This window comes from Rattus norvegicus, chromosome 3, assembly GCF_036323735.1.
Source record: "Rattus norvegicus strain BN/NHsdMcwi chromosome 3, GRCr8, whole genome shotgun sequence".
Classification (NCBI taxonomy): Eukaryota; Metazoa; Chordata; class Mammalia; order Rodentia; family Muridae; genus Rattus; species Rattus norvegicus.
This window is the reverse complement of record NC_086021.1, coordinates 51,828,526-51,844,629: the sequence shown is the minus strand read 5'-3', so window position 1 is coordinate 51,844,629 and position 16,104 is coordinate 51,828,526. Positions and strand designations below refer to the sequence as shown.

The following is a 16,104-nucleotide window of genomic DNA, read 5'->3' as shown; positions in this document are numbered from 1 at the left end:
CACACACACACACACACACTTTCTTCATTAATGGTTGATGTAGGAGGTTCAACTACTGTGGAAAGTGTCATCCTTGCCCAGGTGATAAAAGAAAGCAGACTGTGCGAACCATCCAAACAAGCCAGTAAGCATCATTCCTCTATGACTTACTGTACTTCAATTCTTGTTTCCAGGCACCTGACTTGGGTTCTTTACATGACTCCCCTTCGTGATAAATACAACTCTCTACATTGATTTTGGTCTAATGTTTTATCACAACAGTAGAAACCCAAAATATGAGACCATGTGCTTCAACTTCATTTCTGTTGCTGGCATAAAAGAGCTTCAACTTAGGAGAGAAAGACTTTATTTGGCTTACATTTCTATCATTGTGGGAAAAGGCCTGACCTTACAGCATTTCATTCACCATCTTGAACACAGAGAGAATAAGTGAATCAGTTTTTACTCCTTTCTTGGTGCTGTTTAACAAACTTTCATTACTCTTACAGTACAGGACTCAATTCATGTAGTGTTGCTGCTCACATCCAAGGTGAGTCCTCTCATTCCAGTTATCAGTCAAGACAACCACCTACATATAGGTCCATAGACCATCTAATCTAACAGATTCACCTAATTGAGGCTCACTTCTTAGACTATTCTATGTTTTAGAAGACCAACATTATGAACTAAATATCACTTCCTAAACAACATTTGGAGGCACACAATGATGGTTATCTCTGTCAGTAAATGTGGCATTGTTTATCATGTGTTTGCATTCTGTGCTGACACAAATGTCTACATAGCCCGCTGTCCCTGGAATTGCTTTTAATGTCATTGATGCATAGTTTCTACAATCATCTTGACTGGATTTAAGTCACTAGTCAAACACATTCTGGGATATATCAAAGATTGAAATTTTAGAAAAGTTTAAAGAGGGAAGACACCTTCTAAATGTGGGTGACACTATCCTATTAAATGAGACAACAGAAGGTTCAGGATTTTTCTCATGCAGCTTTCACTCACCTGCCTACCAATCCAGTTCACTGGACATTACTACATCAATTAGCAAGCAAAAAAACAAAACAAAACAAAACAAAAAAAACTGCTCTGCAAACATACCCATAGGTCAATCCATTGGAGACAATTACTAACTTGATGCTCTCTCTTCAAGTACGTAAAGTTGACAACCAGCGATAAACATCATAGTCATGACAGAAATGAAAATTAAAAGTAATTGTTGATTCTAGCTTATCATATTCAGAATGGCTATCATAAGTGGATACATATATGTATCATATAATACAGTCAATGCTGTGGGGAGAAGCTACACTATTACTTCCTGTGCAAATATATTCTGTTGTAGCTGTTAGGCTAATTAGTGTAGTGTCTTCAAAAGCTTTTTAAGAATTCTATAAACCGGGAAAGGAAATACTCAAGTTAATAAAAAAAAGAAATGTAAATACATAATATATCCAAGAAAAATAAAATAAATAAAAAAGAAAAAAGAATTCTATAAGGAAAAAAAACAAATATTTTAAAAATATTTAAGAATATAAATAATTTCATACCCACATGTGCAAAGCAATCAGTGTCATTGTGAAATAAATGTTTGTATCATGGATCATCAAGGCTGAAATGGAAAACTTCCTTTCTGGAAATAATGATAAAATAGTGCAAACACTAGTGTATTGGAAAAATGCATACATTGCAAGGGATTTTAAATTAAGACTTTAAACTTAATTTCTTTTTACTTATTCTCTTTACATTGTGCTCCCTGCCCCCCTCCCACAATTCTTTCCCCATCACTCCTCCTCCTCTCCTCTGAGTATCTCCCTGGGTATCTCCCTCACCCTGGCACTTCAAGTCTTTGTGAGACTAGGTGCTTCCTCTCCCACTGAGGCCAGATAAGGAAGCTGGGCTAGTAGAACCTATCCCATGGACAGGCAACAGGTTTTGAGACAGCCACTGTTCTAGTTCTCCAGGAGTCACATGAAGGTCAAGCTCCACATCTGTATATGAGCAGTGAGGCCTATGTCCAGCCCATCTATGACCTTCGGTTGGGGGTTCATTTTCTAAGATTCCTAAGTGCCCAGTTAATTGACTATGTTGGTCTTTCCGTGCAGTTCCTATCCCCTTCGTGGCTTGCAATCCTTCCTCTTATTGTTCCATAAAGTCTCAAGCTCCATCTACTGTTTGGCTATGAATGTGTCTGTGTGTGAGGATGTAGGCCACAACCTGAATGAGAGAATCAGCATATGACTCTGCCAAGGTATTTTTCTCTTGCCAGTTTATGGAATACAGGGATAATACTTGGTCAGGGCATGAGTGTTATTAAAACGTGCACCTGCTCTGTCTCCTCCCAGACATTATAAGTGATTCTTTACTAGGTTGTACAGGCATGGCTGTAATGCAACATGCTTGAGAAAGTATCTTAGCTGTTAACCTAGCAAGAAAAGAATAGATCCTTCTTCCCAGTTGTGAAACTCTGCTGAGATCCAACATTCAGCTCTTGGCTATTTCTGTCCCTCTTTTCAAGTGAAAGTTTCTGAATACTTTAACAGGTTGCATTCAGTGATGACCTAACAACAAAAAGGATTGTTTGTATTAAATAAGAGGCAATAAATGGTGGGATGAAAAAAATTGCTGCTTTTCTTACACTTTAGGGGAAAGTGAAATCATTAAAAGTAAACATTGAATAATGGAGAGTATGAAAGCGTTTTTTTTTGCCAACAACATTTGAACTTAATATTAGATATTCAATTTTAAACAATAACATGGCATGGAAAGTTTTCTAGATTGTTTGAGATAAATGACTGAACAACTTTAAGGAGAAAAAGAGTATACAATAAGATGCCTAGTACAAATAACAGTAAAAAGTAATAGTTTCTCTAAACATTAATAATAGATGTACACATAGAAATATTTGTTAAAAAATAGCTCTGTAACAAATGAATCTAGAATACTTTAACTTATAGAAACATCATAAAAACTGTCTGTAAGCTAAAAATACCTTTAAATATAGAAAATATCATATTAAATAGCAAAAAGAGAGGACAAAATTTGAAAGGAAATTCAGAGCTTCTTATACGTGAAGTCTAACTAATGGTAGTAATCATAAATTTTTTGACATTAAAATTGAAAAAATCATGGAATTTTCCTTATCCTAAAAAATTTGCTCATTTGCATAGAAATATAAGTTATTAATAATTTATGATAATACCATCCATGTCTTTGCAAGAAAACCTGCATCATATGTAATACATACACTTTCTATTATTGTAAGTGATGAATCTATACTAACTTTATATACTATAAGATACAATAGTTAAAAGCAAAACTTAGATGAACGAATATGTCCAGTGTTTCACAACATACCCTAATAGAATAATGAATCCATAAGAACATGTCATTGGGAAATAATGCCTCACAACTTCTGTATCTAGACAGATCCTGATACCCTTTTCCAGAGTATAAGTCTGCCATTCATTCAATCTTTTTTACACCTAGATCTCGAAGTGGTCATATGGCTAACAACCTGGCCTTGTCTGGCTACCCTGTCAGCATTGCAGCTAACCTCTTACCCTGCTCTAGGACCCACACAGATTGTGTCCAAGCAACAGGCTCCTCCATGCTGCTTCCAACCTCTCCAAAGAGCGAGATATACCCTTGTCCAGAGTCTAACCTGGTGTATTTATCTGCCTGGTCCTCCCTTCTACCACACACTCCCCAACCCTCACAGTTAGCCTCAAATTCCAGGCTTGGATCATGATGCAAATTGAAAAATCAGCAAGAACACATATAAATTTTAGAAACACAAGGACAAACAAAATCCTAATTAAGTCAAAGACATGAACCAATAAAAATCAGAAAATAAACCAAAGGAATGGACACAGATAAAGCAATAAAAAGAATCAGTAAGTCTAAAAGATCAATGTTTTGAGAAGATAAAATAGACTGATGGACCTTTGGCACAAGTAACTGAAAGAAATAGAGAACAGATATTAAGAGAATCACAACAAAACACAGCATTACAACAGAAAACAAAATGATTCAGAATATTATAATGGATACTTTAATACCTTGTATAAAGTAGGAAAACATAAAATAAATTAATAAACTTCTAGATTCCTCCAGACCTCAATATTAAAACAAGAATAAGCCAAGAACTTAAACAGACCCATAATGAATAAGAAAATTTAACTAGCAATGAAGAGCATTCAAACCAAAGTACAGGACTGCATGAATTCACCCAGAATTTTACCAACTTTCAAAGAAGATTTACATGTGATGCTACTTAAATTAAAAATAAAAAAGAGAACAAAATATCAAACAACCACAAAAGAGAAAGAGCATTTCCAAATGTCTATGAAGCCAATATTATTGTAATACAAAAATAAGACTCAAAGTAAAAGAAAACTATATGACAATATCTCTGGTGATTGATTCACACATGCCCAATACAGTACTTAAAATATAATACAAATATGCAGCAAAAATTATTTATTATGACCGTGTTATTTTTTGAAGCTGAAATACATGGCTCAACATACACAAGACAGTTAAGGCCATAGGACACATAAATGGACTTAAAGGTAAAAGTTTCATGATCACCTCAATAAGTGTCGAAAAACGGTTTGACAAATCTAAACAACTTCACAATAAATCCTAGAGAATGTAGAACTAGAGGGAATAGACCTCAACCTAATAAAAGCTATATATGAGAAGCGCAAAATTAACATCATTATATATGAAGAAAATATTGGTACAATTCCACTTGAGTCAGGAATAAAACAGGGCTGTCGACTACCACCATTCCTTTTTGGTACTGTGCATAAAGCACTAGTTAGAACAGTAAGCAGAAGAAAATGTTTAAAGCAATATAAGTAGAAAAAGAACAAGTACAGTTATTCCTATATACATTATAGATCCCAACTTCTGCTAGGAAATTAGAAAGAAAAAGTTCAGCAATGTGGCATGGTGTAGATATCTATACACCAACAAGAATCACACGAGAAAGAGATCATGCACACAGCCTCGCTCACAATAGCTTCAATGAAAATAAAATATCTAGGAGTAAACCTCACCAAGACAAATGAAGGACCTTTAAAACTCTGAAGAAAGATAAAGAGACTTGAACATAAACAGACATCCCGTGCTCATGGATTAGTAGAGTTAATATTATGAAAATAACCATTTTTTCCAATGCTATTTGCAGATTCAATGTAATCCCAATACACATTCTCCACAGGAATGAAAACAGACTCAACTAACATTGTATATAACTTCTAAAGATTCTACCTAGCCAAAACAACACTGATCAAAAACAACAACGCTGTGGGATTACCATTCTAGATCTCAGAATATATGACAGAGCCATATTAATAATCATAAAAAAGTACTGACACATAGACCAATGGAGCAAAAATAGAAGATGCAAACCTGAGCCTACAATATCTTCAGTCATTTATTGTTTGACAAAATTGCCCAAAACATATGCTAGAGGGCTAGTGATTAGCTTCAGCTTGGGAGAGGATCCCAAGGAAGGGGTATTGGGGAGAAGTAGAAGAAACAACTCAGTGATGGGCTGCAAGCTGACAGCTCTGTATTTTGCTCGAGATAATTCTCTCAACAGCTCTTCAGGTAGCTCATGAGTTTTTTGACCAAAGTTAGAAAACCTGCTAGAAAAATTCTAAAAGAGCTATGTTAGCTCCTTAAGCAGTTCTTTCTAGTAGCTCTCTTTTACGCACAAAGTCCAGTCTTTTATATATATAATCAATACAATCATTTATCCAGATTTCCTTTTGATTATCCCACAAATCAGCTCCTTGATTCTTAGAAAAGGACAGCAAGTTCTTGCTTTCTTTTCTCATTTTTTCTTTTTCCTTTTTCCTTTCCCTTTTTGTTTTGTTTTTTTTTGTTTGTTTGTTTTTACTAAGCAAGTCCAAGCCTGGGAGATCTGCCTGCCTTTATAGATCCAAATGATAAGCTTAGCTGTGTTCCATCCTGCCCTAAGATAACCACTCCCTCACTCCACGGTGTTCCTTTATTAACTGAACTATGAGCCTCGTTTTTAACTATTCCTTTCCTTTTACTGATTCACAGCATCTGCCTCTGTTCTTTAAGGTTCACGAAGCCCCTCATATTGGAACCTTTTTTCTTTTCTTTTTTATGGGATATTTTATTTATTTACATTTCAAATGTTAACGCCCTTCTCAGTTTCTCCTCCAGAAGCCCTATATCCCATCTCATCCCCATGTTTCAATGAGGGTGCTCCCCCACCACCCACCCACTCCCACCTCCTCGCTCTGGCATTCCCCTACTCTAGGGCATTGAACATCCACAGGACCAAGGACCTCTCTTCCCATTGATGCCCAACTAGGCCATCCTCTGCTACATATGCAGCTGGAACCATGGGTCCTCCATGTGTACTCTTTGCTTGGTGGTTTAGTACCTGGGAGCTCTGGGGTGGGGGTGGGGGTGGGGGGTCTAGTTGGTTGATATTGTTGTTCTTCCTATGCAAACCTCTTCAGATACTTCAGACCTTTTTCTAATTCCTTCATTGAGAACTATGTTTTCAGTCCAATTATTGGCATCTGCCTCATTATTTATCAGGCTCTAGCAGAGCCTCTCAAGAGTCAGCTATATCAGGCTCTTGTCAGCAAGCACTTCTTGACATCCGCAATAGTGTCTGGGTTTAGTGTGTGCAGATGGGCTGGAACCCTGCGTGGGGGAAGTATCTAGATGCCTTTGTTTCAGTCTTTGCTCCACACTTTATTTCTGTATTTCTTTTAGACAGGAGCCATTCTGGGTTAAAAATTTGGAGATAAGTGGGCACCCACATTCCCTAAACAGGGAACTTGCCTAACCTCTGGATAAGGTCTCTACAGGTTCTCCCTCCCTTTTGTTGGGCATTTCAGCTAATGTCATCTCAGTTGGGTTCTGGAAGCCTATTGCTTTCCTATCATCTGGAACCTTCTGGTGTCTACCCCCAGTTCCCCATCTCCCACTGGTATACAACTCTGTTCAAATTCTTGACCTTCTGTATATCATCCCAGTCTTCTCCCATACCTGACCTGCCCGCCTTTTCCCTTCTCCCCTCCTCTGTTCCTCCCAAGTCCCTCCCACCCTCTACCTCCTATGAGTATTTTGTTCCCCTTCTAAGAAGGACTCAAGCATCAATATTTTGTTCTTCCTTCTTCTTGAGTTTCATATGGTATGTGAATTATATCTTTGGTGTTCCAAGCTTTCACTTCTGTAAGGCAAAAGACATTGTCAACTGAATAAAATGGCAAACCGCAGATTGGGAAAAGATCTTTGCCAACCCTATACCCAATAGAGGGCTAACATCCAAAATATAACCAAATAACCCTGTTATATATATAGGCTACAGAGTTAAACAGAATTCTCAATTGAGGAATCTTGAATGCCTGAAAAAGCACTTAAACAAATATTCAACATCCTTAGCCATCAGGGAAATGCAAGTCAAAATGACCCTGAGATTGCCCCTTACACCAGTCAGAAAAGCTATGCCCTAAAACTGAGGTGATAGCAGGCGATAGGGAGGATATAGAAAAATAGGAACACTCATCCATTGCTGATGGGACTGCAAGCTGGTACAACCACTTTAGAAATCAGTCTGGTGGTTCCTCAGAGAATTGGTAATAGTTCTAACTGGGGACCCTGGTGTACCTCTCCTGGACATATACCCAAATGATGCTCCAACATATAAAAAGGATACATGCTCGACTTTGTTCATAGCAGCCTTACTTATAATAGCCAGAAGCTGGGAACAACCCTGATATCCTTCAACAGAGGAATGGACAGACAATGTGGTACATTTACAAAATTGAGTACTACTCAGCTATTAAAAACAATGACTTCATGAAATTCACAGACAAACGGATGGAATTAGAAAATATCATCCAGTGACGAACCCAGTCACAAAAGAGCACACATGGTATGTACTTACAGAAAAGTGGATATTACTTAAAAAGAAGCTCAGAATACCCATGCTATAACTCTCAGACCATATGAAACCCTTTGATACATTTTGCAGGATGTTCACAACCTCCAAAGACCCAAAAGGACATGCACAGTATACACTCACTAATAAGTGGATATTAGCCAAAAACAAAAAAAAAGGAAAATAAAGATAAAAGTGTAGAGTACACAAGTTACAGTCCACTTTCACTGGAAGCTTCTTTGAAAACCAGACATTTGAATTTATTTAAGCTTGAAAATTTACACTTCTAATTTAAGGAAACTAAGTCAAACAAACTCCATTGGATTTAACAAGATGTCTGGTAAGCTTTAGTCAAATTCTTCAATACTCCTACTTACTTTCTTTTAACTTTTATTTTTATTGAAAATAGATTCTTCTCCCATAAAATATATTCTGACCAGTTTGTCCTCACTCCACTTCACCCAGGGCCTTCCCCTCTCCCCTGTCCTTTAGATCGACTCCACTTCTGTTTCCTTTTCAGAAAAGAGCAGGCCTCCAAGAGATAAAAACAAAACATGACAAAATAAGATACAACAAGACAGGACAATAGACCTTCTATTGCCAGGTGGACAAGGCAGGGCAATAGGAGGAAAAGAGTTCCAGGAACAGGAAAAGGAGTCTGAGAAACTTTGGACCCCATTGTTAGGAGTACCATAAAACCTTCAGACTTACAACAATAACATATATTCAGAGGACATGGTGCAGACTCACGTAGGCCTCATGCTTACTCTTTTATTATCTGTGAGACCATATGAGCACCGATTAGTTGATTTTGTGGGTCATATTGTCTGGGTCTCCTCCACCTCCTCTGACTTCTATACTACACACACACACACACACACACACACACACACACACACACACACACACACACACACATCCCTGCCCAACTCTTTTCCTGAAGGTTCCCAGATCTCTGAGAGTAGAGACAGGATGGAGACAGAGTCTGATTTATCATGTGGAACCAGGCAATCTTCTAATGCTCCACTAGGTTCCATTCTTTTGAGTTGTTGGCCAAGAGGGACCTGCATACATTACTAGATAACGCAGGTAGAAGATCGGATTTTGTTGTTCTCTGTAAACTGACAGTGGGACCCCATTGCCAAAGACAACATTCGCACAGCTTCGTTCAATTTTCAAGTACCCCTAGCATGTCTCAAAATAATCCTTAATCTCAGGAAGGTAGGGCATAGCAAACCACATCCCAGCTCTATCTACTGGGAATATTTTGTAATCAGTGAATTCAATAAACTAGCCTTAAATTAACCTTATCCTAGCCAATGACCATATAGTTATCAAAAATAACATTATTATTTATCTTTGCACTTCACTCCCTGATTAGTTACCCCCTGGTCAGTGTATGGAAAACAGGTTCTTATTAAACCTTAACAATCCTGCTATATGGCAAAATTATTAAAAATATTTTAAAAGTCACAAAAACTGATTTATAAACAGAAACAAGATAAATATTTAATGAGAAGTTCTGGACTTTGGAGTTAACAAAAATCAGCTGTAAAATTTAACTTTTTTTTTCTGGTTTGTCATGGAAAGGAACAAAACCATTACTGCTTTCCACTGTGCTGTTGAATATATGTCATAGATTTTTTATGAGGTATCAAAGGTATACTGACTTCAAAATAACTCATAATATTATAGAGTTAATATATGATTTGGGAAAGGAAAGCTCAACATACATGAGGACCTGTAGGGTCTCTGGCAAAAACGTAAATTTTTTGTATCTTCTAAGCCAGAGAGACAAAAGAACACAAAAATCAAAACAAGGGGTATAACAGTCAAAAGAATTATTAATTTTATATAAGGCAGAAAACATTTTGATAAACATGCAAATGCTTGGTTTCTAAAGAGTCTAGATAAAGCTGACAAATGACAGTACTCATAATGCAGTTGAAGGCATTAATCAATAAACCAAGGAATAAAGCCTTTATTAAAATAGTAGGAATTTTGCCAGAATTTCAGCATTTTAGGACTTTATAGATTTGAACATTACATCATAGAATGTGTTTAATAAACTATGAGCTCTTCTCCTTTCCCTAGGAGTAGACTCCTCACAGTCTAAAGCAAACTGGCATTTCAGTTGAAGACAGTAATTCACTCATGGTCTGAGAGGTCAAATTGTATATTTGTATTTACAAAAGCAGGCAACGTATTCATAACATATCTGTATATGTTATATTATGTATATCATATGTTAAGAGTTTTCAGTTTGATTTTCTAATAAGTTAAAAGCTCAAAGTCAGAATCACTTACTATGAAAAACAATCTCTAAAGGAATTTGGTCTTGGGGGAAAAACACAACAGGCAGTTTTGGCTTTTAGGACAAAACTCCTTTTCTTCCATCGAACTCCAAAGCTCTGTAGTGTTATTTCTTGATAAGTACTACATTCAGGGTCATGTGAACCTTTTCTGTTGATAATTACTCTTAGCCAAAGTAACTAAGTGACTGGAATCGTAGGTTATGTTGCTGCCTAAGATGATATAAGGGTTATGGCAATGTAGCTGTCATGTTCCTTGCTGATATATACAGTGATATAGTCTAAGATGTCATCTTTAAGTCACAGTGGGAGTATTTATTTTTAAATTATTATCCTCTTTTCCTTACCATGGCAGAACTAACTAGTTCTTGTCTATAGTTTATAAGAATAAAGAGTATAAGGTCTATTAATGTAAACTTAATTTATGCCTTGCAAATGGATTCTATATTATTACTTATTTTGGAACTTAGGAAATTTAGGTTATAAGTTATGGTGACTTGAATACAATTCTTTCCTACAGATTCATGTATTGAATACTTGGTCATAAGGGACTGGTACTATTAGGAGGTGTGTTCTTACTGAAGGAGGTGTGTCACCGTGTACATGACCTTTGGAGTCTCCCATGCTCAGGCTCTGGCTGCATGAAGAGGATAGTCTCCTTCTGGCTGCATTTGGTTCAAGGTGTAGAACGTTCACCTTCTTCTCCAGCACTGTATCTGCCATTCTCTCCACCATGATGACAATGGACTTTACCTGTGAAACTGTGATCCACCCCAACATAAATGTTCTCTTTTATAAAGGTTACCTAGGTCATGGTGTGTCTTCCCAGAAATAAAACCAAAACAGAGACATATGTATTCACTCAGATCAATTAATCATGTCTGCATCATAGTACTATTTACAGTTTCCCTAAAAGCAGAGCAGATAATGAATTAATACATTTTTTAAAGAGTATACATGAGTGTAATATAAATAAGGAGCCAAAACTCCTGACATTAAAAATAAAAGCAGTTAAGCCTGGCTTCTGAGCGGCACACCAGACACCTGTAGCCTAGACCACGTTCTGCTTTTAACACATTGCTCAGGAGAAGCAAGGCCTCAGTTTTTCCAACCAGTGCAATCGTATTGCTTATTCAACATGCTGATTCTGAAAAATTACTTAAGCTAGAATTTGAACCATGTTAAATTTTCAGTGGATGTCTAACTTGGAGGCAGTGAGGTAGGTTTTGAAAAGGGCTTTTTCACTTATCGCCTTTGTTTTCCCTAAATATGTATATATAAAATTATTGGGAGTTTTGAAAGACAGAAGAGTATCTTTAGGAATATGTTTACTCATACTCCTACTTATTGGGCATAGCGGGTAGTAACATGTTCTGCTTTTTTCTCTTTTAGTCTATGCCAACATTATTTTTAACCTTTCATAAAACTGTTTATAAGTAATTCAGAGTCTACTTATTGGTGACAGGGAGTGTTGAGCAAAAATGTTTTGCTATGTCGTTAATAGTTCTTAGATTTTCATTAGTCTCCAATTTTTCAACTGTGGGAAACTGTCTGTTTTCTTCCATGTTATTTTAGCACAAAGACAAATAATCTGTCCTTTGGTTCCTGACAGATCACTTAGTCACAATTATCTTGCTTTAGATTAAGTATTTCTGTTGTGTTGAAACATGTCCTTGCACATTGCAAACACAATTTACTTTTTCTCTCCTTCATTTTAGAACTGTTCTGTTAATAATCATAATGCGGTCCCATAAAGATTTTTCATTTCTATGGTATTTTATTTTAAAGTTTTAGAAAGAATTTTGATTTTTTTACATATATTTTTTCTTAAAGAACCACTTTCTCATTTCTACCCATTAAAATATACACATTAGGTTTTATGGAAACCTGCTCAAAATCAGAACTTGGTCATATACATACATTTTTATGATTGTTGTTAAAATAATTGTCTCTGTTTATTTCTAAATTTTGCTATTTTGGGTTATGTTTCTTATATTATCACCAAACTAAAATTTTTATTTTAGAGAACACTTAAGAGAGAAATACTTTTCCATAATTTCTTCTATCTCTGAATTCTTTACATTTCATGATTTTCCCATATGATGAGTATTTCCAAAGCAATATTTAGAATTACATTCACATAAAAGTGTGTTCAGTTTTAGTGTTTCACAAGAATTGCTGAATGTGCTACTTTTTCAGACAAACAATAAAATAAACCTATTGTCTTATAGTAAAAATTTTTAAGGCTGATTATTAAATTTTACTTGTCTTTTATTCATTTTTTGTCTTATGCCCTTTTAAAATTTGTTCTTATCTATATAGGTTATAATAATTATTCTCACTCCAAGCTCTTATTGTGCACTTCCTACTCCTGTATACCTCCTTCTTGCCTACAAATCTCTTTCTCACACTCATGTGTAATTTTTTTGTTTTGTGAACCTCTGAGTTTAATCAGGGAAGACTGGGTGACTGTAGGCTTCAGGACAGTCACCAGAATCTGATGAGGTCATCAGAAGATAGAAAACTAAAGATAATGGCAATCCCCTATACTTGCTAGTAGTCATTAAATCAGTCCAAAGGAGAGAGTTTCCAGGAGCTCCTCCTCAATCCATAACTGATTGTTGATAGGGCTAGTAGGTGAATGTAACTAGATTTGCGATTACATCATAATTGCAAGGGGATTTGTCTTGAAAAGAGGATGACTTTTTTTTTGCTATTCTCTTTATATTTTAGCATTTACACTCTTCACTACTCCACTCCCTTATATTCCCTAGACTTTAGCCGGGGTGAAATAAATGGGTTGTTTAGGTTTAAACATTCAGCTGTCATTAGTTTTCTACATCTTGATCAGACATGACTCTTTGATTTACTGCTATTCATTACAAGATACTTATCTAACCAAGGCTGAGAATAGCTATTATCTTTAGCTATTAACAAATATTTAGAAGGGAATTTGATGATATACCAATCTAACTAAAGAACAATAATTTCTTCCCTTTTTACTTATTCCAGATATTATTATTGATTGGGCTTATACTAGCAGTCATGGATTGTCTCTTATGGATTCTATTCTAAACTTGAACAGGGACAATTGGTTACCTCCAAGAAGTAGGCTATTTCAAGGATGGCTGAATCAGGCTGCCTGCTTGCCCAGCTCACATGGGCTCTTGGTAGGCCTGCCCCAATTGGCACCACAGTGAGGAGAGAACAGGTGATCAAGACAGGAGTGACGGAATAGTACAGCAGTTTTAGCACTGTAGAGAGGTGAATCTGGTGACATGACAGCAGTGATGGATGAGAGAGAGGCCTGAGGTCAATGGTAGATAATACATTTGCCCAGTGAAGTTGATGGTGTGCCACACACAGCCCAGAGCTCAAGAAATTTAAGCTCAGTCCCAAACAACCTCCCCATATGTGGGATCACCTTAGATCTTGGCAATGGGAGAAACACAAAATAAGAAATGGTCCATTTTTTTTTTCGGAGCTGGGGCACCGAACCCAGGGCCTTGCGCTTGCTAGGCAAGTGCTCTACCACTGAGCCAAATCCCCAACCCCGAAATGGTCCATTTTTTTGATTAGATATCCTTGAAAAAAACACTGTATCGTGTGATGCTGCTGAGGGCTATGTGTGGGTCAATGACCTGGATATGGCACAGGTTCTGGTTGATGTCCAAGAACCATGTTGTTAGCTGATGACATGTGGATGTGCCATAGTCCGAGTTTGTGTTCATGTCTTCCACAAGGGAACAAAGTGATGTGAGTTATCAGTGCTGCTACCTGATACCTTAGTGATAACCAGGTCTGGACTGCTGTTGAGGGTCATGTGAGACCATGTCTGTTGGCGACTATAGCCAGAGTTAACACCAAAGACTATGATTGTCCATGGTCTGTGCTGCAGCTTGAAGCCATGCTATTATTAGTTATCCCAACTGCATTGCAGGACTTTATCTAGTTTCATAGCCCTTCTCAATCAAAGCAGATAAGCTACTTTCATACTTATATAGATGAGTTCAGAGGCACACTTGAGAAAGAGGTATATAGAAGACTTCATTGATAATACCTGCCTCCACTCCTGTACAACTCCATTTACCTCCTCATCCAGCTATACACACACACACACACACACACACACACACACACACACACACAAACACACACACACACACACACATACACACACACACACCATACAAAATGTAACAGCCTAGACAGGAAGTCATCTGAGAGACCTCTTAAAAACTGTGATAGGATAGGATGCTGGGACATTGACCTCCTCAGTAGATGAGTTCCAGCAAGGAAGCATGAAAGCATGAAGAGAAAGACTTGGCTACATTTAGGGGAGAAGGCCACTGAAAGTTTGACCATGCCCCAGTGAATATGTGAGTGTTGCCTGAGTCCTCCATCCTGCCTAGAGTCTCGCTTGGGGGCAGTGGGTGCAAAGATACAGAATCAACAACACGGACTCCAGGAGTAGGTGAAAATGCAGAAGTAAGCTTATTTATTAATTCTCAGGAAGCACTATTTACACCCTCTACCCATGTCCTGTTGGTTTCAGGCAAGTGTGTCCTCATTGGGTTTTCAGAAAAAAGTCAGAAATCCTGTTAGAAAATTTTTAAAATGAATTCTTAGACTTTTCTGGTCAAAATGAGAAAGCCAGAAAGAATTCTAAAACAGCTCTGTTCACTCTTTAGACAGCCTTCTCTTGATTACAACTAAAACATATTCTAAAAGAGATATAGATCTTTAAGTAATTCTTGGGATTTATGAGTCTAAAGAGCTATGAAAAATTCTAAAGAGCTATATTTGCTCTCCATAGGTTTTCTGATTAAAAATCAAAAATCCTGTTAGAAAAATTCTATTTATTTATTTATTTATTTATTTATTTATTTATTTATTTATTTATTTATTTATTTTTACACTCCAGATTTTATTCCCCTCCCAGTCCACCCTGTGACAATTCCACATCCCATACCTCCTCCCTGCTCCCCTGCACTCCCCAGTCTCCACAAGGATGGGCCCACCCCACCAACTCCACAAGAACTCTAAACTTCCTGGGGCCTCCTGTCCCTTGAGGGTTAGTTGCATCTTCTCTGACTGAACCCAGACCCGGAAGTCCTCTGCTGTATATGTGTTGGAGACCTCATCTCAGCTGGTGTACGCTGCCTGGTTGGTGATCCAGTGTCTAAGAGATCTAAGGGTCCAGGTTAATTGAGGTTGCTGGTCCACCTACAGTGCTGCCCTCCTCCTTAGCTTCCTCCAGCTTTTCCCTAACTCAACCAGAGGGCTCAGCAGCTTCTGTTCGTTGGTTGGTGCACATATCTGCATATGACTCTTTCAGCTGCTTGTTGCATATGTTGGAAAGCAGTCATAGTAGGTCCCATTTTGTGAACACCCCATAGCTTCAGTAATGGTGTCAGCTCTTAGGGCCTCCACTTGAACTGGATCCTACCTGGTACCTGTCACTGGACTTTCTTTTCCTCAGGCTCTTCTCCATTTCCATCCATGCGTCTCTTTCAGACAGGAAGAATTAGGGGTCAAAGCTTTGGCTGTGCGATAGCAAACCCATGCCTCACTTGATGCCCTGTCTTTTTACTGGAGGCAGATTCAATAAGTTCCCCCTCCCCACTGTAGGGCCTTTCATCTACCGCCCCCCACCTTTGAGTCCTAAGAATCTCTCACTTCCCAGGTCTCTGGTACATTCTAGAGAATCCTCCCAACCTCTTTCCTCCAGAGGTTGCCTGTTCCCATTCTTTCTGTTCCCTCAGGGCGTCAGTCCTTCTTCCCCACCCAATACCAGATCATGTGGCCCTCTCAACCTCCATCCCCTGTTCCTCTCGCCCTGCCTCCTTG

General features: G+C 37.6%; 1 non-coding gene across 1 annotated transcript; it reads right to left on the bottom strand.

The window, feature by feature from the left end:
• Nucleotides 1–5,626: 5,626 nt before the first annotated feature.
• On the bottom strand, nucleotides 5,627–5,688 carry LOC120101992 (U7 small nuclear RNA). Its single transcript, XR_005503037.1, has one exon. It is a non-coding gene; the product is annotated as a U7 small nuclear RNA (small nuclear RNA).
• Nucleotides 5,689–16,104: the final 10,416 nt, after the last annotated feature.